Raw genomic sequence first — 23635 nt, 5'->3', positions numbered from 1 at the left:
CTATTCATTTTTAAAACCTTTTTCCTTCTTTTGTTAAAAAAAAAAAAAAAAGGCGAGGGGCGCCTGGGTGGCTTAATCCTTAAGCAGCTGCCTTCAGCTCAGTTCATGATCCCAGGGTCCTGGGATCGAGCCCCACATCGGGCTCCCTGCTCAGCAGAGAGTAGGCTTCTCCCTCTCCCACTCCCCTGCTTGTGTTCCCTCTCTTGCTGTGTCTCTCTCTGTCAAATAAATAAATATTTTTTTTAAATAAAAAAATAAAAAATAAATTAAAAAATAGGCAATTAACAGAAATAATAATGTTCTTTTGTAAAATGGGTGAATTTAAAAACCACCTGTATATTGGTTATGAACACGGCAATGATGGAACTCGGATAACGCTGGAATAAAGGACAGAATACAGATGAGTGCGCCACATGCAGGCCCTTGTGTCACCTGAACGTGTTCCACCCCCAGTCCAGTGCTTCAAGCAGTCTGTCCCCTGCCACACGCCCCGTCCAGGTTGGTTTGTCCAGCTTCTCCCTCTTTCCAGCCAAATGGTCCTTTTCCACATTCCCAACCCACCAGCCTCTCTTTCCCTCACTTCCTTCTTTACCCCACTTAGACTCCCTGATGTGTCACTTGGATGACGCTCAACCATTCTTCTCGTCCACGAGCCCGCCCTGGGTGACGGTACTCACCATTGTGCTTGCTCTGTACTTGTGGTGACCCTTTACGGTTTTGCATTCCACATTTAGGTCTGCGATCCATTTTGAGTTAATTTTTGTGAAGCGTGTAAATTCTCTGTGCATTCATTTTGAGGCAGAGATGGGTAGAGAGAGTGTTCCTCAATCATCTTTAGGTACTGACAGAGTCTTCCTAGAGCATCGGTCTGACTCAATGGTAAGTCAAGTGAACATTTTTTGCATTATAACAAATGCATATATATTATCAAACAGAATATAAAATTCATAAAATTTCACACAATTTGTAAGAAAAAAAATGGCTGATTTTAAGGAAATTTCACCCATACTGTTGAAATTCCAGGTGAAATGCTATTTGAAGGGCAACCAGGCCCTCGGAAAATCAAATCACACCACACCTCTCTCGGGCACTGCTTAAGGGAAGGCCGAGCCACACAAGGATCATGTGAAACTAACGATGTTTTCCAGGCACATGCGCTTAAGTAAAACTGTCCCTTCGTTCAAGAGTAAGTTTATTAGGCTTATGCCCCTAAGCAGAACTGTGCCTTGGCCTCATGCACTTCAGTAGTACTGGTCAGAAAGAGCCACTGCCCTCCTGATGACCGACAGCACCAACCACACACCCTGCTTGTACTTGGCACTACCAGGCTGCGGAGGACAACGCCTGCGCCCAACGGAGTCTGCTCCTACTGCTGCCGGGGTCGCTACCACGCACTGGTGGCAGCTGGCATGGCCCCGAACTGTGCTGCTTACAGGAAGACCCAGGAAACTACATGGGGTTGTCTTCAGGATCGGTCAGGGGCTACTTCAGAATGGGTAAGGGCATGGGCTCTAGAGTCTGACAGACCTGGGCTTTGTGACCTCGGACAAGATACCTAACCTCTCTAAGCTCCGACTTCTGCACCTATAAAATGAGAAGAGTAACAAACTCTCCTCCTAGGCCAGATGCTGGGATTAAATGCCTTAGTGTGCATAAAGCACTTGGGATTTCTGTTGCCAAAGTCTTCACAGCAGTGACGGTGGTTTGCAGGGCCCTCTGTGACTTCAGAGCTGCCCTCCACATGCTCATCTCCTGCACTGATACGAGGAGCAGCCTCTCCTGATTTGTGACAGCATGGCCTCAGCCGCAGCTGATCCCAGTAAATTGTAAGGTTTTTTTTAAAAGACCCTTGTAGGAAAATCAGTGTGAAGGAAAAAAGAATTTACGAAGGACAGAAAAATAGAAATGTGACTGAAATTATACATTATGAAAAGAAAAGCTACTGGAGGTATATGTTATTTCTGCAATAACAAGCAAATTTTTTTTGTTAAGAACATGTTAATAAATTGGCGTAAGGGTACAAAATCTTGCTTTTTAGAGAGCTGCAAGTTTTCACCAATAAAAAACTGAGCAATTTTCTTTTTAAAATTTATAACATCATCTGTTACCCGTTAATCATGAGTATTAAAATTCAAACGTCTCGAAGGACACCATTGGAAAAAATCATAAATTACACTAATCAACATGAAATTACTGTTGCCAATTGTAGATCTGAAAAAATTCAGTGGCTTAAAGCCTCTGCCTTCGGCTCAGGTCATGATCTCAGGGTCCTGGGATCGAGCCCCACATTGGGCTCTCTGCTCAGAAAGGGAGCCTGTTTCCTCCTCCCCCTCTGCCTGCCTCTCTGCCTACTTGTGATCTCTCTCTCTCTGTGTCAAATAAATAAATATTTTTTAAAAAATTCAACCCTGTACTTTCCCTCAGCACAGAAACCAAAGAAATTTGGAAAATAAAACAGTATTTACATTCTCTAATTAATATTTAAGGTCATATCAGATATTACACTTAGTAGCAACCAATATGTTAAGGTGTAAACTCAGCATATACTGACAAAAATATCATCACCTTTAAGTACCAAACATATAGAATGTTTAAAAAGAAAAAGGAAAAGGAAGAAAGGAAACAAAAAGGGAAAGAAGACAGGCAGTGCCATTTTTTTTTTAGGGTACCCAACTACCATTAGCGCACACGGTAGGATCCATTGTTCACATTTGATTGCTTAAACTTATGACTGGTTCAGTGTTCTCTAAACTGCTATTATTTCAACTAACCTTTACAAATCTTATTTACCTCTCAGACCAGTTAGAACCAAATACTGAATGAAGCAGGTAGGGAGGGGAGGTGAGATAAGCTAACTGCATGTCTGGCACATTTAGAACCTAATTTCAGTTGACTCTCGCCCCGTATCATCTTGGACGTTCCCCTCCCATTTCCACCAATGGAAAATGGGTTCAGAGGGACTAAGGTTAATTATCCAGGGATTACACAGATCAAACACCCAGGGGCCAGAGCTGGGACTCAAACGAAGGTCTGATGTTAAAAATCAACACTCATTTCCAGACACAAAAGCACTTCTCAAGAAAAACATCAGGAGTTCCGGGTCAACCAAAAGGGCAACACAGATAGAAGACAGTGAGAAAGGCAGTCTTTCCACAGGGCTCATCTGAGCACAAAAGCAGACAGTGCTAAGAAATCAGAGAGTACGAGCAATGGGAAATTCATTGGGCCTCCATGCTAGAAAGAACAGGAATCATTCCAGAGTGTTCGAAGGGCTCTGACGGTTACTGCAACACTGCTCATGTGTTTCTGGCGATTGCACTTTACATGTATTACAAGAGCCAAAGTAATCTTGAGAAAGAGGAACAAAGCTAGAGGTACCACGAGCTCAGATTTCAAGCTACACTACAAAGCTGTAGTCATCAGAACAGTGTGGTATCAGCAGAGCAGAAAAACAGACACATAGATCAATGGAATGGAATGAGAGCCCAGAAATAGACCCACGATTATGTGGTCAATTAATCTATGACAAACGAGGCAAGAACACACAATGGGGGAAAGACAGTTTCTTCAACAAATGGTGCTGGGAAAACCGGACGGCCACGCGTGAAAGATGAAACTGGACCATGTTCTGACGCTGCACACCAACACCCCAACCAGATGGAAGACCTAAATATGAGTCATGAAACCACAAAACTCCTGTCACAAAGACAACAGAAGACTGAAGTCAGGTACTGTGACCAGAGACAGAATCCCAGCCGGATGCACAGGACAGCGCCGTGTGCCGACGGTCGCCTGCAGGAGAACCAGGATGGGGACAGGCCGCTGGCGCAGAGACCTGGGCGCGCACCGCAAGCAGACAGTTACGGTTTTGGGTGGGAAAGAAACGAAAGGCCACTGTGCCCTGAAGGTGGTGCTGGGGGCGCGGGGGGAGGCATTCTGGCTCCGCGACAGAAACCCAAGCGCACGGCACCAGGATGGATCCCGCACCCACCGTGCGCGGGCTTCCTCCCAGGCTCTTCGCCCTCGGAACCGCGTCCACGGCCGGGACAGCCCAGGTCGGCGAGCGGCAGTCACGACGCCTGCTCCCCGCTGACCCGGCACATCCGTGTGACCCCCCACGCCGCGCGGCCTCGGGACACTTGCTTCCCGCCGGGAGAACCCGCGTCCAGTCACCCGCGCGGGCGAACGCACACCACAGCGCCCGGAGACTCGGGGCGGCCCGAAGCACCCAGCCGAGCCCCGGGCCCGCTCCAGCCCCACAGCCACGGGCGCCACACGACGTGACGACCCGCACCGCGAGGTGTCCCGGTGAGCACGAGTTCTAGACCGACGCCCACCCGGCCTCGCAGGGAGAGGAAGCGCGAGCCGCGGCGACCAGACGAGACACGCGCCGTCACTCTCCGGCGGATGCGCACCCGCCGCCACGACAGCCTGACGACTCTGCTCGCCCAGCTCTGTCGTCGGGGCTCCGCGGGACAGTCTCCTCCACTCCAGAGCGCTTCCGCCTGTGTTATAGTACCAGAATAGTATATCCTATTATATTATATCATATTACACTATATCGTATTACATCATATTGTAGTATAGGATATCCTATCATATCATATCATGCTATACTATATCGTATTATGGTATAGTATATCCTATTATATCACATATTATACTATATCGTATTATATTATAATATAGTATATCCTATTATATATTATACTATATCGTAATAGTGTAGTATATCCTATTATATCATATCGTGTTATACTATATTGTATTATAGTACAGTATATCCTATTATATCATATACTATATCATATTATAGTATAGTATATCCTATTATATATCATATCATATTATACTATATTGCATTATATTATATTGTAGTATAGAATATCCTATTATATCATATCATATTATATCATGTTATAGTATACCCTATTATATCATATTACATTATACTATATCGTATTAAAGTACAGTATATCCTATTATATATCATATATTACATATCATCATATTCTATTATATCATATTATATCATATTCAATCATATTATATTATATCATATTATATTCTATCATATATCTTATATATTATATTATGTAATATATCACATTATATCATATCATATCATATCATATATTATATAATATTGTATTATATTCTATTATATCATGTTATATTTATATCATATCATATATTCTATTCTATCATATATATCATACTATATTTTATATCATATATCATATCATATATTCTATTCTATCATATTCCATTATATCATATTCTATTCTATCGTATTCTATTCTATGATATTATAGTCTATCATATTATATTATATGTTATATTATATCATATTATATTACATCATATTATATCATATTATACTATATTATATTATATTATGGGTGAATGTAATATGGGTTAATAATCTTATTATGATTCATGGGTTATTTTAACTTAGCACTTCACTGTTTTAGGATTTTTTTTTACAAGATAAAGCATATTTTGGTAGCATAATTTGGTAACAAATTCTAAAAAATTCCAGTATAATTGCCGAGGAGGCCATCCTTTTCCATAATTAAGGCTTCAGCTTTCTAACTAATTTATGAAAGGAAAAAAATGTGTCTTTGGGCATCTGGGTGGCTCAGTGGGTTAAAACCTCTGCCTTCCACTCAGGTCATGATCTCAGGGTCCTAGGATCGAGTCCCACATCGGGCTCTCTGCTCAGCGGGGAGCCTGCTTCCTCCTCTCTCTCTGCCTGACTCTCTGCCTACTTGTGATCTCTCTGTCAAATAAATAAAATCTTCCTTAAAAAAGTGCCATTTAAAATATATATATATGTATATATATATGTGTGTGTCTGTGTGACTTTGACTTTACAAGAAATAACCTGTGGTACTCTGTACTCTGTGCTTTCCATATGAATGGCATTAATATGTCACAGCGATATGACTGAAATTAATAAGCAACTAAAAAATCCATAAAGGAGAGCTTTTCCGGAAAGACTGTTTCCGATGGTGGGAGAGCGCCACCTGCCGTTCAATGTGGATTTCAATCCAGCCAGGCCACAGGGCCGTTCTACACCGAATCGTAGTAATTTTTCTGAGGCTATTAAGTATCAAAATATGAATTATGAATTATGACTTTCTAAAGAAATGTTTTATCACTATATGCCTAGAAACTGAATTTTCAAAAAGTAAGTTAAAAGTCTTCCCTTCTAAAAAAGAGTAAGTCTTCAGTTCTCTGTAAAGCTACCAAAAAAACATTATTACTAAAACAATGTTAAAGACTTATTAAAGACTTACTTATTTTTAGAGAAAGAAAGTGAGTGAGCAGGGTAGGGGCAGACGAAGAGGGAGAAAAAGAATTCTCAAGCTGACTCACTGCTGCTTGGACAGCAGGGCTCAGTCCCAGGACCCTGAGATCAGGACCAGAGCGCAATCAGGAGGAGGCCGCTCCACCCAGGCAGCCCGCTAAAATGAATTCTAAATCTTAAACATCTTGGCCCCAAATGCGGTTGACAACAAAGAACATGGGCTTCCAGACCAAACCAGTTCAAGCCTGGCCTCCTGTGTTTTTAAACCTGAAACTGCTCCCTCATCTGACAAGAACTTAATAGGCAGTAGACGGTGGACAGATTAGAGATACTAACGACTAAGAAAAGTTCATCTCCCATTCAGATTTAGAAGTTAACAAGTTTCTTTTGGCTTTTCTTATCCCCTCCAGTCATCCCACTTTAAGAAATGTCTCTACTCACTCACATAAAAAAGGACCTAATCTGAGCTGTTTTTTGATAATTCCCCAACCAGCCCCAAGTAAGTTTAAAGCTTTCCCTGTGAGCCACTGAAGAAATGGTCAGGTCCAGACAGCCGCTCTTAGGGAAGAGGAGTAACACTCAGTGAATTCTCTTCACTTGCTTTCCCACATTTAATTAATTATGTAACAGGGTTTTAAGCAACTAAAAAACAATGATTTTTAAAGTCATGCAAAACTATTTCAAGAATATCTGTCTCATGACACACAAAAAAAGGGTTTACGGGGGGGGCAAAAGAAACATTTTGTGTGTGTGTGTGAGTATAGTTGGCAAATGTTACATGTCTCAGGTATACAACTTAGTGATCCGACAAGTTTATATATGACGCTATATGACAGTATACCTGCCATCTGTCCCACAACATCGCTAACGACATCATTACGTTCCTTGCGTTCTGCTCCTTATTCCTGTGTTATTCATTCCCTAACTGGGGGCCCGTATCTCCCTCTCCCCCTTCACCCATTTTGCCCAATTTCCCATTCCCCTCCTCTCCGGCAACAAGTTTGTTCTCTGTGTTTATAGTCCTGATCCTGTTTTTTGCAGGGTTTTGTTTTTGTTTTTTCTGTTTTGGTTTTTTTTTTTTTTAAAGATTCCATTTATAAGTGGAATCCTATAGTATTCGTCTTTCTCAGTCTGACTTATCTCACTCAGTATAATACTCTCTAGGTCCCTCCATGTCATCTCCAATGACACAATCCCACCCTTTCTTCTGGCTGTGCCAGAGTCCGTGTGTACATATACCGCATTCTCTTTACGCATCACCTACAGTGGGACCACTAGGTTACTTCCATGCTCTGGCTATTGTTTTAACCCTTAGATTGCTTTCATCAAATTTCACCAAGTTACCCCTGCAAGTCCTCCAAAATAAAGTCTCTTTTGAGCCTAAACATGTCTTTAAGATTATAGATTTATTGTTTGTGTAAATAAGAGTATAGCTCTAACACATAGGAATAGTGTCTTGACAGCTCAGTGTACTGATCAAGATGGTCTTTTAAGAAAACCATTTCTCAGGGCGTCTGTGCACCAGACCTAGGAGGAGTAAGGAGTGTAAGAGAGAAACTATCCCCAGGACCTCGCTCTCTCCAGCACATTACCGAGTTCTCACTCAGAGCCAGAAGACAGGCTACAGAAATGAATTCCCAGTGTGGGTCTTTGGAACTGGACGGACTCCATTCTCCACCAGCACCGGCTCCCTGGAGACTAGGGCCTTCAGGAGGTGGTGGCGGTGGCGGGGGGGGGTGGCAAGAGGGATAGGCAGGAACAGAGACGTCACTACTACTTTCTTGCTTTTGGCCTTGTTTCTCTCTTTACTATCCTGGAGTTTGGATGTCTGTCTGTCTCTCATTCCTGGACTTCTTTCTCTCCCTCTCTCTCCCCTCTGGATAGCTTTCTTTCCTGAAGAAATAAGAGGGTATTCAAGCAAACAGAGAAAGGAAAGTAGGAGTATAAAGAGGATCATAAAACAGAACTGAAGTGGGTCCTTCCTAATGTGCTACTGACGAAATACAGCTTTTAATTCCTTCCCTTCACTCAGAAACTAGACAGTGGAGCGGGTCACCCCAGATCCGGACCCGCACACACTGCACTGACTCCGGGGCACCGGGCCATAGGGTGGCACCGCGCCAAGGAAGCCACCGAGAGCCTCTGAGTTCTTCCCACTGAGTTGCTACAGCTCGGGTGAGACTTGGTCAGCGACTCACACTTTGTGTTCACCGGAACCCAGAGCAGGAACCACATTTTCCATTAGAACCGATACACGCACATATCCCCCCAAATGATAAAAAAAGTTCTATGCACCAGTCTTACCCTGGGACGTGCCACCTGCCGACACTCGGCGCTGGTTCGGGGGTCAGCCCGCGGCCACGGCTGCGAGCAGGTCACAAGCTCAGCGGCAGAAATGGGGTTTCTCAAACCCCTCCCAGCTCCGAGGCTTGAAGAACTCACAGCCCAGGGGGCCCGTGTGATCTGGCGTCGAGCTGTCCCTCGACCACGTTCCAGCCACCCGCCACCCACCAGCTCGGTCAGGCTGGCCTTGTTGGTCCCTGGACAAACGAGCAGGCTCCGGCCAAAGGCTCCTGACACCTGCTCTCCCCTCTGCTGGACAGCTTCCTGCTGGCGCTGCCGGGCTCGCCCTGTGCCACCCGACGCCACCAGGGTCTCAGTTAGGAGAGGCGTCCCCTCCACCCAGTCGCGCACCAGGCCCCTCTAGCTTCCTTCGCTGTGTACCCGAAGCGGCATTTTGTCACAGCACTTACCGGTACCCGACGCCGCAGCACATGTCCCCTCCCCGGCGTCCCGGCTCCTCAGGGCAGGGATCAGCCGCTCCTTGCCATCCCGGTGCGAGGACAGTCCGCATGGGCCGGCCGGACGCACGGACCACCGCGGAAGGACGGACGGAGCCGAGCGCGCCCGCGGGGACAAGAGCCTGGGGTTCTCCGTCTTCTCTGGGGCTGAAACTGGTCCCAGCCTGTCCCCACCAAGTGACTGGTGGGGGACTCTGTGGGGGGGGGTCAACCTCCCTTCCTTTCAGCCCTGTTCTCCCCGACACCCTCCACTCCGCTGCACACGGGGACCGGCTCTCTTCTCCAGATGCGCAACAGCTGTCTCCGCGGGACACCGCGACTTCTCCAGGGACCTCGCCGGGGACCGCCACGGCCTTGCCAGGCGGGGAGACGTCGGGGGACGTCGATGCGGTACTTGGTCAGGCGCTACGGCGAGGCCAGGGGCGGCTCAAGAGCACGGGGACAAGGGCCCTCCCTCCCTCCCTGCCCCCCATCCTCCCTCCCCCCCCACCCCCAGGCGCCCAGCGGGGAGCCTGTGCGCAAACCGCGCGGGTGGAGCGGGGGCAAGTGTGCAGGAACGGATGTGAACCTTTTACACACACGTGTCTCGAAAAGGCAAATCAAAAAGAATCTGCTTAAAAATCGTGTTCGTAAGACGCCTCAGGTACTTCGGGCGAGTCACAAGGTGATGTCCCCGCCCGGCAGGACTCGCCCCACACGGACTTCGGGTGCAGAAGCAGCGTGTGTAAAGGCAAGAGAAAGGGCCTGCGCGAGGCCCCTCCTTCCCAGGGCGCCGGCGAGCCCCGAACGGCAAACCGCTGGGACACGGTTCGCTCCGGTCTCCACGTGCCTTCCGCGAACTGTAGGAGTCACTGGGCGTAGGAGGTTGCGGAGCTTAATTTCAAATGTCTGTATATTCCCGAGTCCAAGTAAACCTGAAACCCAGTGAATAAAAAATACCCCAGAGCCTGCGGTACAGTGAACTCCTCGCGCCCTGCACGAGCCCCTCCACAGGACCGGCCTGCCCCCTGCCCTCCGCCCTCCGCTGCAGCACGCCTGCACCTGACACCCGCCGGCACCGGGCCGCAGCGGCGACAGCTCGCACTCGGGGCTTCCACTGTGCACAGCCCCAGACGAAGCACTTTGTCTCATTCCAGCGCAACGGTGTCTAGGAACGGATACTGTTACTACTGACCACCAACACTGCACAACAGTATCTAGGAACGGATACTGTTACTACTGCCAGTGTGATTACCGCACAGCTCAACCTGTGTGTGTCCTGGGAAACAAGATAAAATCTTAAGGACAGCATTAGATGATAAATGAAAATGCTGGGGGAAGGGGTGGTTAGTGACCATATTTTTGGAGCCATCCTCCCTTTGGATAGAAATTTTAAAGCTGTTTAACCACGAAAACTATTCAGATACCTACAGCATACAAACCCTCGCCTTTCGGAGACTGGGCACATACAACAAGTTAAAGAGGAAGATGACTTAACCTAATAAGAGACTTGCCCTTGCCGCTAGATGAGAGGTTTTCAGTTCTTCCAAAGCTATATTTTCTAGGCTTATGTAGCAAAAAAACAGATTAGGCCTGAATGGACTCCTTGTACTTTTCACAATCAAATTATGGAATAATAAAATCTCAACTACCACAAATAAAAGCCAATGTTCCCACCTAATCTATTTAAACTGAGTAGAAATTCATGGATCTCAGATCTAATACTCACTAAATAGAGATCAGACACATCTATTCCCTTCCCAAAAGTGTAGGAGAGTTGCTGAACCTGCCATCTCCCGTTTTTCCCACCCTTTTCCCTGACCCTTGATTGTTTCCAGCAGGAAAATGACTCTAACACAAGTGACAAGAAACTTTATAAGAGGAAATTTTCAAATAGCCACAAAGTTGGACAAGAACACCACTAACCTCAAATATTTCTAAAATTTGTTTTAGATTTTAGATTTCCATTTTCCCCGAGCTTGTTCCATTAGACAGCATTCTGCTTACTATGAGAGTACTACAGCTCATACATAGAGTACATTTCAGTTTATAAATTACTTTCATACACAAAAATACTTTCTCACAAAAATGCTTCAAGCTACTCTGAATAGAGATTATCATTCTGATTTTATGAAAAGGAAGACAACTGCCCAGAAGGATTACAAGTCACACAGTAAATATATGCTGAAGCCAAGACTGCAGTAGGATTGAAAATTTGGGGGTTTCTAGCTCTACACCCATTCCTTTGTCCTACAACAGGCTGCTTCTTCAGTACAAGTAACCAGAAAGGACTGGATAATCCAGCTGTGAATAGTAGTTTAGAAAAGGTTACCTCCATCTTCCTCAGTATATACTGGTAATAAATTTAGAATCCCAACAATTTATGAAAAATGGCAAACAATAATTACAGGAAAATACTTTAGGTAAGAATTAACTGTTTCCCATCTATAGAACATATTGTAATTTATAATCAATATATTATTGGGTAAGAAAAGTGAAATTTTTATTAAAAGTTCAAATCCATTGTCCAATCCATGTAAGAATTTTTTTTTTAAAGATTTTATTTATTTATTTGGCAGACAGAGAGCACAAGCAGGCAGAGAGGCAGGCAGAGAGAGATGAGGAAGCAGGCTCCCTGCTGAGCAGAGAGCCCGATTCAGGGCTCGATCCCAGGACCCTGGGATCATGACCTGAGCCAAAGGTAGAGGCTTTAACCCACTGAGCCACCCAGGCGCCCCCATGTAAGAAATTTATAGCAATACCAGGTTAGAGCTTAGAAGGAGCAGGCACCACGGCACACTGCTAGCAGGGGACAAATGGTAAAGCTTTCTGGAGGTAATTGGTGAGGCATATCGTGAAAACCTCAGAAATGCACACGGCCTCTCTCACCCAGTTACTCTATTTCTAATTTATTCTTTTCTCTTTAAGATTTTATTTATTCATTTGAGACAGAGAAAGAGAAAGAGAGAGAGCATGAGCAGGGAGAGTGAAAGAGGGAGAGGGAGAGGCAGGCTCCCCACTGAGCCAGGAGCCTGACATGGGGCTCCATCTCAGGACCCAGAGATCATGACCTGAGTGGAAGGCAGAAGCTTAACCAACCGAACCACCCAGGCGCCCCATTTCCAATTTATTCTAAGGAAATAATTATGGACATATGTAAAGCTATGCCTGTAAAAATATATTAATTATGGTGTTAAAAGACCAAGTAAAGGGCGCCTGGGTGGCTCAGTGGGTTGAGGCCTCTGCCTTCAGCTCAGGTCATGATCTCAGGGTCCTGGGATCGAGCCCCGCATCGGGCTCTCTGCTCAGCAGGGAGCCTGCTTCCTCCTCTCTCTCTGCCTGCCTCTTTGCTTACTTATGATCTCTGTCAAATAAATAAATAAAATCTTAAAAAAAAAAAAAAGACCAAGTACATAAACAAATTGGTTATACCAAAGTAAGTGAAAGAACAAAATGTTGGTCCTAAAATTGATCTGGAAAATTGTCTAAGATCTATTAAGTGAAAAAGAGAGATTTATAAACAATATATACAGTAGGATCACACTTTCAAAGATATATACATATACATACGTATATACACCTATGTATGTATGTATGTGTGTCTGACTGGAATATTATACTAAAATACTAACAAATTGTATACAGTGACATTACAGATGAATTTAATTATGTTTTCTACATATTTGCTAACCACCAAAAATGATTGTTTCTACAGTATAACAAGTTAAATATTGGATATATATATATTCAAGTTAAATATATATATGCTATATGTATTTTATTTATATTATATACTACATATATGTCACAACAAACGTATCAATGATATATTTTTGACAAGATTTAAAATGTATATAGCATATGCATTATGTAACTTGTATCAGAACCACAGAAAGTAGAAGATGAAATTTAAATTTACATGTATCAGAATTCTGGAGCCATTCTGCATGCATATGGAAATAAATTTTAAAGAATAAAGCACTACAAAGAAGGCACAGTACATAAGATGAGTCAGGAGAGTAACAATAGCAACTTAATTAGACAAAGTGCCTAGTACCAGAAAATAAACTTGAACTGAGCAGTACATTTTAATAGCTATAATTTCTCACATCTAATAAGTAGAAAGTCTTAAAATATCAACAGTTTTTAGAAGTGAAGTAGTTTGAACAGATTTTCCAAGAAAGTGGATCTAAGGTTAATAGAACTGTTGGAGAGATTTCTGGAGAACGAGTTACTCTGATCTTATGCTCCATCCAGAAAGACAACAGATGACATCACAGCAGAAAACGCAGTATCCATGAAGACACGATGATGTCACCCACTTCGCCTACCACACCTAAGACACTATGGAAACAAACGGTCCAGAAAAGGGCATTTCAATTATTTTTTTAAGATTATGTAGAGAGAGAGAGAGAGAGAGAAGGTGCAAGGGCAGGGAGGAGCAGCGGGACAGGAAGAGCCTCTCCAGCCAGCTCCCCGCTGAGCACAGAGCCTGACACAGGCTCCATCCCAAGACCCTGAGATCATGACTGAGCAGAAACCAAGACTCTGACAGACACTTAACTGACAGAGCCACAACCAACAAGCAATTAAATTATTAAAAAGCAATTATAAAAGGAGAAATCAGGAGTGTTTGATCTTCAAACATAAAACAGATAGATATTTTCCAAAGTTTATATGAAAATATTTTCCAAAGTTTATAAGATCATAAATATTACAGATAGGATGAAAACTGTCACTGAAAGACCAAACTAATACAGTTAAGGTTTAAATAAGGCAGATCCAAGGAAAATAAAATATTTTGACAGAATAGGAAAAATGTATTAGAGGCATTATCCCAGTACATTTAGAATGAAATCTAAAATCCTTCCCAAGTTGCATAAGCCTCAGTATCCCCTGGTTCCCGCCTGCCTTAGCATCTCAGTCTTCATGCCCGCCTCACCTTCCCCAGAACCCGTCCCCACTGGCCCCCTGCCATGCCCCGAATGAGCCTCTGAATTTGGCTATTGTTGGCTCAGAATGAACTTCCCCTGATCTCCACCTGGCCTGCTCCCTTTTTCTGAGATTTCAATTTAAAAGCCACATCCTCAAGAGGACCCTCTCTAATTGTCCCCCATAAAGGTCCTCTAGCTACCTCCTCTTGGAACTAGCCACTATAACATTACTAAGTTTAATTTTCCTCACATCATTTGGCACCAAAGAGGTTACCCATTGTTTCATGGCTTCATTCATTTATGTCTTGAATATATTGTATGTCTCCTCCACTAAGGAAAAAGGGAATTTAAAGGTTAAACCATCAAGAAGGCTTTCCCTGATCACCCTGGCTAGGTCAGACGACTCTTTTTTTATGCATTTCTACCTCACCTTGTAATCTTTCCTTTAGAACCCAACTTACCCTTGTAATATATCTTCCACTTTTTTCTCGAGAAGTTCCATGGGGTGCACAAGGTAAGTAGGGACCAGAGAAGGTCTCCAATGCCAATTAAGAAATCTGGGCTCTATTCTATGGGCACGGAGGGAGGGCAATCTTGTTACTCACTGCAGAGCCAGTGCCCGGCACACAAAAGCACTCAATAAATACTCGTTCGAACCGACGGATACTTGGTGACCGAGAAAGAGTGGATGAAGGATGAAACTGGACTTCTCACACCACTCACGACACCTAACTTGAAATGCATTAAAGACTTAAATGTAAGATTTGCAACCATAAAACTTCTAGAAGGAAACATAGGGGGAAAGCTCCTTGACACTGGTCTGGGAAGCAGTTCTTTGGCTAGGACACCAAAAACACACACAAAAAAGCAAAAATCAGTAAGGGGAACTACAACAAACTAAAAAGCTTCTGCACAGTTAAAGGAACATTAAACAAAATGATAACCTAATCCTCAGAATGGGAGAATATATTTACAAACTATGTATCTAAGGAGGGATTAACATCTACATAACATATACATACAACTAACAGTTACACGAACGGGAGTAAGAAGTTGGGCAGAAGATCCGAACAGACTGTTCCCAAAGAAAACCTACAGATGGCGGACAAGCACATGAAAAGGTGCTCGGCATCACTAACCAGAAGGGGAACATAAATCAAAAGCAGCACAGCTGTCATCTGACACTGGTTAGAACAGCTGGGCTAAAAAGACAATGGGCAATTGCACGGTCATAAGAAAGCTCTATTTTTAATTTCTTGAGGAATCTCCACACTGTTCTCCCAATTGGCTGCACCAACTTGCATTCCCACCAACAGTGTAAGAGGGTTCCCCTTTCTCCACATCCCCTCCAACACATGTTGTTTCCTGTCTTACTAATTTTGGCCATTCTAACTGGTATAAGGTGATATCTCAATGTGGTTTTAATTTGAATCTCCCTGATGGCTAGTGATGATGAACATTTTTTCATGTGTCTGTTAGCCATTTGTATGTCTTCATTAGAGAAGTGTCTGTTCATGTCTTCTGCCCATTTTTTGACATGATTATCTGTTTTGTGTGTGTTGAGTTTGAGAAGTTCTTTATAGATCCTGGATATCATCCTTATGTCTGTACTGTCATTTGCAAATATCTTCTCCCATTCCGTGGGTTGCCTCTTTGTTTTGTTGACTGTTTCTTTGTTGTGCAGAAGCTTTTGATCTCAGTGAAGTCCCAAAAGTTCATTTTGGCTTTTGTTTCCTTTGCCTTTGGAGACATATCTTGAAAGAAGTTGCTGAGGCTGATATCAAAGAGGTTACTGCCTATGTTCTCCTCTAGGATTCTGATGGATTCCTGTCTCACTTTGAAGTCTTTTATCCATTTCGAGTTTATCTTTGTGTACGGTGTAAGAGAATGGTCGAGTTTCATTCTTCTACATATAGCTGTCTAGTTTTCCCAGCACCATTTATTGAAGAGACTCTCTTTTTTCCACTGTATATTTTTTCCTGATTTGTCGAAGATTATTTGACCATAGAGTTGAGGGTCCATATCTGGGCTCTCTACTCTGTTCCACTGGTCTATGTGTCTGTTTTTATGCCAGTACCATGCTGTCTCGGTGATCACAGCTTTATAGTAAAGCTTGAAGTCAGGAAACGTGATGCTCCCAGTTCTGTTTTTCTTTTTCAGTATTTCCTTAGCAATTCGGGGTCTCTTCTGATTCCATAGAAATTTTATGACCCTGCAATTGCACTACTGGGTATTTACCCCAAAGATACAGATGTAGTGAAAAGAAGGGCCATCTGTACCCCAATGTTTATAGCAGCCATGGCCACGGTCGCCAAACTGTGGAAAGAACCAAGATGCCCTTCAACGGACAAATGGATAAGGAAGATGAGGTCCATATACACTATGGAGTTTTATGCCTCCATCAGAAAGGATGAATACCCAACTTTTGTAGCAACATGGACCGGACTGGAAGAGATTATGCTGAGTGAAATAAGGCAAGCAGAGAGAGTCATACGGTTTCACTTATTTGTGGAGCATAAGGAATAACATGGATGACATGGGGGAGATGGGGAGAAGAAGGGAGTTGAGGGTAATTGGAAAGGGAGGTGAACCATGAGAGACTATGGACTCTGAAAAACAATCTGAGGGTTCTGAAGGGGTGGTGGGTGGGAGGTTGGGGGAGCCTGGTGGTGGGTAATATAGAGGGCACGTATTACATGGAGCACTGGGTGTGGTGCAAAAACAATGAATTCTGGTACACTGAAATTAAATTTAAAAAATAAATTAAAAAAAAAAAAAAGACAAGGGGCAGCCAGTGTTGGGGAGGCTGTGGAGAAAAGGAACCCCACGCAGTGCTGGTGGGAATGTAAAATGCAGCCACTGTGGAAAACCACATGCAGGGTCCTAGCACTATTTCACAAATAGTCCTACCATATGATCCAGTCATCCCACATCTGTGTATTTATCAGAAAAACATGAAAACACCAACTCCAAAAGACAGATCACCCCCCATGCTCAATGCAGCATTATTCACAATAGCCAAAATATCAAAATGACCTAGTGTCCGTGGATGGATGAATGCGTAAGGAAAATGTGGTGTACGTACATTGGAATATTCTCCAGCCACAAGAAAGAAGGAAATTCTGCCACTTGTGACCACAGGGATGGACTCTGAGGCCATTACGCTAACTGAAGTAAGTCAGAGACAAACACTGTATGATTTCACTTGTTCGGAGAATCTAAAAAAGCCAAACTCAGAAACAGAGAGTAGAATGGAGGTTACCAGGGACTGGGGTGATGTCAGTCAAAGGGTAAAAATGTCCAGTTAGAAGTGCCAAAGTTCTGGGGACTCAAATGCACAGCACCGTCATGACACTTAACACTGTCGCGTTACATACTTGGGAGTTAAGAGTAGATCTTAGATGTTCTCATCACAAAAAAAGCAATGGTGATTATGTGATGCGACACAGGTGTAGGCTTAATGCTAAGGAAGTAATCAGTTTGCAATATACATTATTAAATCAATACCTTATACACCTTAAACTTACACAGTACTGGTTGTCAATTACATCCCGATAAAGCTGGGGAAAAAAGAAAGAAAAGATGAGGAATTAAAAGGCAGAAAAAGGACAGAAAAAGATAAAAGAACTACCTGTGAGGAAAATAAGGGCATTCTATTAACCCACTGCTATTTACTTTTGCAAATACTACCGGTTCCTATGAAAGAAGAAAGTAACCAGCTCCAAACTGCATTTGTAATAAAATCGCTTAGTGGGAAAAACTGTTTGTGTGGTTTCAGGATTCTATACTAGGCACTGCACTTTGATTCAGTTCCCACAAATGAAATCCTGCCTGGGGCTTGGAGCTGCCGTCCTTCCAAGTTAGCACTCCCAGTAACAAAAGGGATCCTGGAGAGCTAAGAAGTGCATGCCAAAGATAAAAACGGGAAGCCTATTTAGAAGAAACTTTATAAAGCTGGAAACTGAAAAACATTTCATGCAATAAAATCCTGTTTTAGCCATCACGAAACTCTCTTTGAAGTCTCTTTCAAACCAAAAACTTCAAGATCTTTGTTTAGTCTATTTCTTGCGGAACATAGCGGATAATCTTTGAAGGCCTTACGTTATACTAACAGATCATCTTTGTTAAGGGCATTCAAACCAATGTTCTATCTTAGAAAATATAGAACATTCCTATCTCTTTGGTAGCCAAAAGAGCCTTGGAATTATCTCCTCTCTTTATGCACAAAAGTAAATCAATTGATGACTCTAGCACATTCTTTATCTTAAACAACAGCTATGTGAGATACACTAAACTACATTGGCCTGTCTCTGCTTTGCAAGACAGAGGCAGGTCTAGAATTTGTCGTCAGGACCTAATTATGGCGCTGCAAGCTACAGCTGTTAACAAACCAGATGCAGACAGAGGCTGACCAGATAATGTAACTGCAGCAGTCAGGGAGGCACACCAGCAGAGCAAATTCCACCTTTGGCTCAGGGAAAGAAACCATCAGCCTTTCATACAATACACATGCCAGAGGTGAGACTGAACACAGAGAAAGGACACCAATTTCTCCCCGGTTTCCTTTCTTTCTTTTTTTTTATTTATTCTTTTTTATTAACATATAATGTATTATTAGCCCCAGGGGTACGGGTCTGTGAATCATCAGGCTTATACAATTCACAGCACTCACCACAGCACAGACCCTCCCCAATGTCCATCACCCAGACACCCTATTCATCCTCCCCACCCCCCAGCAACCATCAGTTTGCTTTGTGAGATTAAGAATCTCTCATGGTGTGTCTCCCTCCCCATACCACCTTGTTTCATTTTTCCCTCCTTTCTCCCCACGAACCAAAATGCCTCTCCTTTCGCGTAAAGGACAGCAACTGACATGGGAGAGAGATCTGGGTGCAGAAAGAAACTTGAAAATTCTGCTCTAGTCAATTTCAGGCTCTCATTAAATTCAGAGCTGCTTCTGCCACACAGGAAGATTGTCACTAGGTCAAACGAGGAATAAGAAATCTGTGCTCCTTGAGATCGATTTTGCTTCTTCAAGTATATACTGTTCAAAGTACACTCTATCTGGAGCTTTGTGGACCATGACTGACAGGAAGGAATGCATTTTGGATCATAATCCAGTACACACAAGGCACACACTGAAAAGTTTCATGGAAGTTATCCTTAGCACATACAATGAATATAGTGTCTGCTTTATGTCTTTTTTTAATGCTGGCTACACACAACAATTTGATTTCATGACTGAGTAATGGGTTAGAACCTACTCTGAGCAACCATGCTATCGTACACGCACACGGGCCGGCCTCTGCCTCCCTCCCTAACTACATGCCACGTTATTCTCTGCCGTACTTCCCGCCCCTTGCCCCGGCACTGCTGCTGTCCCCACCCTGCCCCACCACCGAATTTCTATTATTTTTTTTTTTTTACATTAGATCACAAGATCACTTCCTGAAATATGCCAACCACTTTGCTGCCTCAGGGCCTTTGATCCTATTGTTAATGTTGCCTGATACACTTCCCCCAGGTCACTGCACTTCTTTATTCAGGTCTCAAGACAGAAGTCAGTTCTTCAAAGGGGCCTTCACTAACCACCCAATTTGAAAGAACCACCACACACAACTTCAGCCGGGGCAGAGGGTAGGGAGAGGACTTCACTGCTCTTAGGGTGGTTGGGAATTCTGAATGACAAGAATGTAAGACAAGCAGGAAGAAAACCAGTATTCCACAAATGTCAATTTCCATCTCCCTGTGCCACTGTTCAGGCCATTGAATTGTCACTATGGAAATTCTATTCCATTTGCTTAACGATGGCCTGACTCTGAAAAGTGAAGACTCCATCCTCCTATATCCCCCAAGCACTCTGTAACCTCTCAGGGCACTTACCACATTCTTTTTTTTTTTTTTCTTTTCTCTTTCAGCAAATACCTGAGGGCCTACTATGGTGTAGGCAATAGCAGTGACCAAAATAAAGATCAGTCCCTCTACCAGTTCAGTTCAGTAAGAGTGACAAACTCATAAACAAATAATTCCAACTGAATGTGGCAAGTGAGATGTGTACCATGTAAAATTGTGACCAAAAAAAAAGAAAAGAAAAGTCAACTGTCTTTGAGTAGAGACATAAGGCATCACAGAAGAGACACCGAACCTGGGTATGGAAGGATCAGAAGGAATCAGGCCGGCCAAAAAGGAGATACGTGTATCTCGTGTGGAAGGAACAGCATGTGCAAAGGAGAGGGGACATTCATACCACCAGTTCGAAGTTGCTTAAAATGTTCGGCAAAAGACATGCAGTTGAAAGGAATGTCTTGGCAATGGAGGGACGTGGAAGAAGCTACACTGAGCAGTGCAGGATGATGGAGGGCCGTGTATGCCGTCCCAGGTACTTTGAATTTTACACTGTAGAGTATGGAGAGTCTAGAATTTAAAAGAGGTGAGTGACTTCAAATATTTGGGTCTTTAAAATTTCCTTCTGGGGCGCCTGGGTGGCTCAGTCAGTTAAGCGTCTGCCTTTCTGCTCGGGTCATGATTCCAGAGTCCTGGGATTGAGCCCCACATCAAGCTCCCTGTGAAGAGGGGAAGAAATCTGCTTGTCTCTCTCCCTTCCCCCTCCCCCCTCACTTGTGCTCACTCTCTCTCAAATAAATAAGTAAAATCTTTTCTAAAAATTCCTTCTTGTGGCAGAGAAAATAATGGATTGAAGAACTGCCATACCATACTGTTAAAAGTCCAGGCAAGAAATACTGCAATTCAGCAAAGGAAAGAGTCAACAAAACCAAATGACATATCAGATAAAGGTCTAGTATCCAAAATCTATAAAGAACTCATCAAACTCAACACTCAAAGAACAAATAATCCAATCAAGAAATGGGCAGAGAACATGAACAGACATTTCTGCAAAGAAGAAATCCAAATGGCCAACAGACACATGAAAAAGTGCTCCACATCACTCGACATCAGGGAGATACAAATCAAAACCACAATGAGATCCCACCTCACACCAGTCAGAATGGCTAAAATTAACCAATCAGGAAACAACAGATTTTGGTGAGGATGTGGAGAAAGGGGAACCCTCCTACACGGTCAGTGGGAATGCAAGCTGGTGCAGCCACCCTGGAAACCAGTATGGAGGTTCCTCTAAAAGTTGAAAATAGAGCTACCCTATGACCCAGCAATCGCACTACTGGGTATTTACCCTAAAGGTACAAATGCAGTGATCCGAAGGGGCATGTACACCCCAATGTTCATAGCAGCAATGCCCACGATAGCCAAACTATGGATAGAACATAGATGTCCATCAACAGATAAATGGATAAAGAAGATGTGGTATATATATACAATGGAATACTATGCAGCCATCAAAAGAAATGAAATCTTGCCATTTGCAAGGACATGGATAGAACTAGAGGGTTTTATGCTGAGCAAAATAAGTCAATCAGAGAAAGGTAATTATCATATGATCTCCCGAGTATGAGGAAATAGAGAGGCAACGTCGGGGTTTGTAGGGAAAGAAAAAATGAAACAAGATGGGATCGGGAGGGAGACAAATCATAAGAGACTCTTAATCTCACAAAACAAACTGAAGGCTGCGGGGGGGAGGGGGGAGGGAGAGGGTGGCTGGGTGATGGACATTGGGGAGGGTATGTGCTATGGTGAGTGCTGTGAAGTGTGTAAGCCTGACGATTCATAAACCTGTGCCCCTGGGGCTAATAATACATTATATGTTAATAAAAAAATTTTTTTTTAAAAGAAATACTGCAACTGTCTGGGCAAGAAACAAAGAAAGCTTAAACTAAAACAGGACTTAATGACCCTTTGAATATGGGAGGCACAGAAAAGGAATAGAGAACAACTCTGGTTTCTGGTTTAGATTATCTATATTTAATACACAATAACTAATATTAAAGTTATATAATACTAAAGCTATACTATAGGTTATACTATAGTGATATCATTAATTAACTTGATGGAATTAGAGAAACCAGGTGGAATGATGGCAAGTTCAGTTTTGGTCATGGCACATTTGGAGAGGCATTTGGGTGAGGAGGGAGAGGTGTCCCAGAAGCAACTAGGTTAGCCCTAGCAGATGTGAGATGAAAATCGAAATTTAGACTCAAATGCTTCCGCACTAGTAAAACTCATGTGTGTGGATGAAATCACCCCAGGCAAAGGCACTGATTGCTGAAAATATTAAAGACTGAGCCCCAGAGAAAGGAATTTGAAAAGCAGGCAAGGCCGGGGCAGGGGGGAGGTAATGAATGCTCATGAACTTCAGCTGTCCCAGAAAAGGTAGGTAAACTTTGAGAAGAAATTACTGGATGGGAATTGAAAAAGCCATTAGAAACTTAGACAAGAGCAACTTCACTGAAGCCATTCAAGAGAAAGTCGGATAACAGAACCGAGGATGGGAAAGGGGCCGTGGAAGCCGGTGAAAATACGTGCTTTGAGGCAATTCAGATAGATGGAGGACTGGGCAACGACTGCATGAACACAGCATGAGGGGCGTGCTTTGTTTTATTTCATTTTCTTAAGATGTGGGACCAGAACACTGGGAAGCAGGAAGAGGAGAGAAAGGCTGAAAGCACCGGAGAGAAAGAAGATAAGCGGAAGCAAACAGTCCTGCAATGGGTAGGAGGCCGTGAGGTCTAGAGGGAAGCGGGACTAGCCTTCACCACCGGTCTGTTGTTGTATATACGGGTGGGTGCGTAGCCCGGGGGCCTGCGGTTGAAGAAGACCGACATCCGCTTAGTCTGGAGGACGAAGGAGGGGAAGGGGCAGGGGTTGGAAAGTGTGGAAAGAGCCCTACAGGAACCGCGCAGGGGCAACGGGGGTAAGGAAAGGATTGCTGTGGAGCAAGGGAGAATGAAGGGCGGGGAGGGGCTCCGTTGCTCTGACCTCCGACCACAGTCATCTTTCCTTCCCCCCGTCCGCTACTGGTAAGCGGCTGAAAGATTTGCCAGTTCAGTGAGTTAACTAGAACCCGGTGCTCTCAAACAAGCGCGTGAATTCAAATCACCTACAGGCTTGTTTAAAATGCAAATGCCAAGCCCCATTCCTACGGATTCAGAATTTCTGGGGGTGTGGCTGAAGCCAGGGAATGTTCCAGAAGCTCTCCCAAGAGCTCGTCAGGGCGCTCCTGTTCAAAAGCACCTGCCGATAAGGTAATCCGCTCTAGACGAGAACTGATGCCAGTGCAGCTCCTACCTCAGGGCCCTGGGGCGGGGTGTGGAGCAGGGCACCCGCCGCACGAGGGCACCCGCCCCGCAAGGGCACCCGCCGCACGACCCAGGGAGATTCGGGCCGGTGTCTGCACAGCGCACGCACCGCACATGGTCTCGGATTCGGCGCGGCGAGGGGCGCTGAGAACTTGAAAAATGCGACGATGAAACACAAACACTTAAAATGCTCGCCTCGGGGTATCAGAGCCAGGGGTCGCCCCACACCTCCCGCTCCTTGGCTCCAGGGTCCCCGCAGGACCGAAGTGGCATTCAGGGCGCTGCAGGGCACCGGGAGGGAAGGAGACTGCGGAACCAGCCCCTGCAAGGGAGAAGCTAGAGCGCACGTGGAAGAAACCGGGGTGCCTCCGAGCGTCCCTCCGCCCCAGGACCTGG

General features: G+C 44.1%; 1 protein-coding gene across 1 annotated transcript in view; it reads right to left on the bottom strand.

Moving 5' to 3' along the window:
• The window catches only part of NME7 (NME/NM23 family member 7), a 248605-nt gene that overhangs the window by 224878 nt on the left and 92 nt on the right, over positions 1-23635 (bottom strand). The gene's annotated exons all lie outside the window — the stretch shown is intronic.

Source organism: Lontra canadensis, unplaced genomic scaffold (assembly GCF_010015895.1).
Source record: "Lontra canadensis isolate GAN:19392208 unplaced genomic scaffold, GSC_riverotter_1.0 scaffold24, whole genome shotgun sequence".
Taxonomy (NCBI): Eukaryota; Metazoa; Chordata; class Mammalia; order Carnivora; family Mustelidae; genus Lontra; species Lontra canadensis.
The sequence above is the reverse complement of the archived record's forward strand: the minus strand, read 5'-3'. Positions and strand labels throughout refer to the sequence as shown.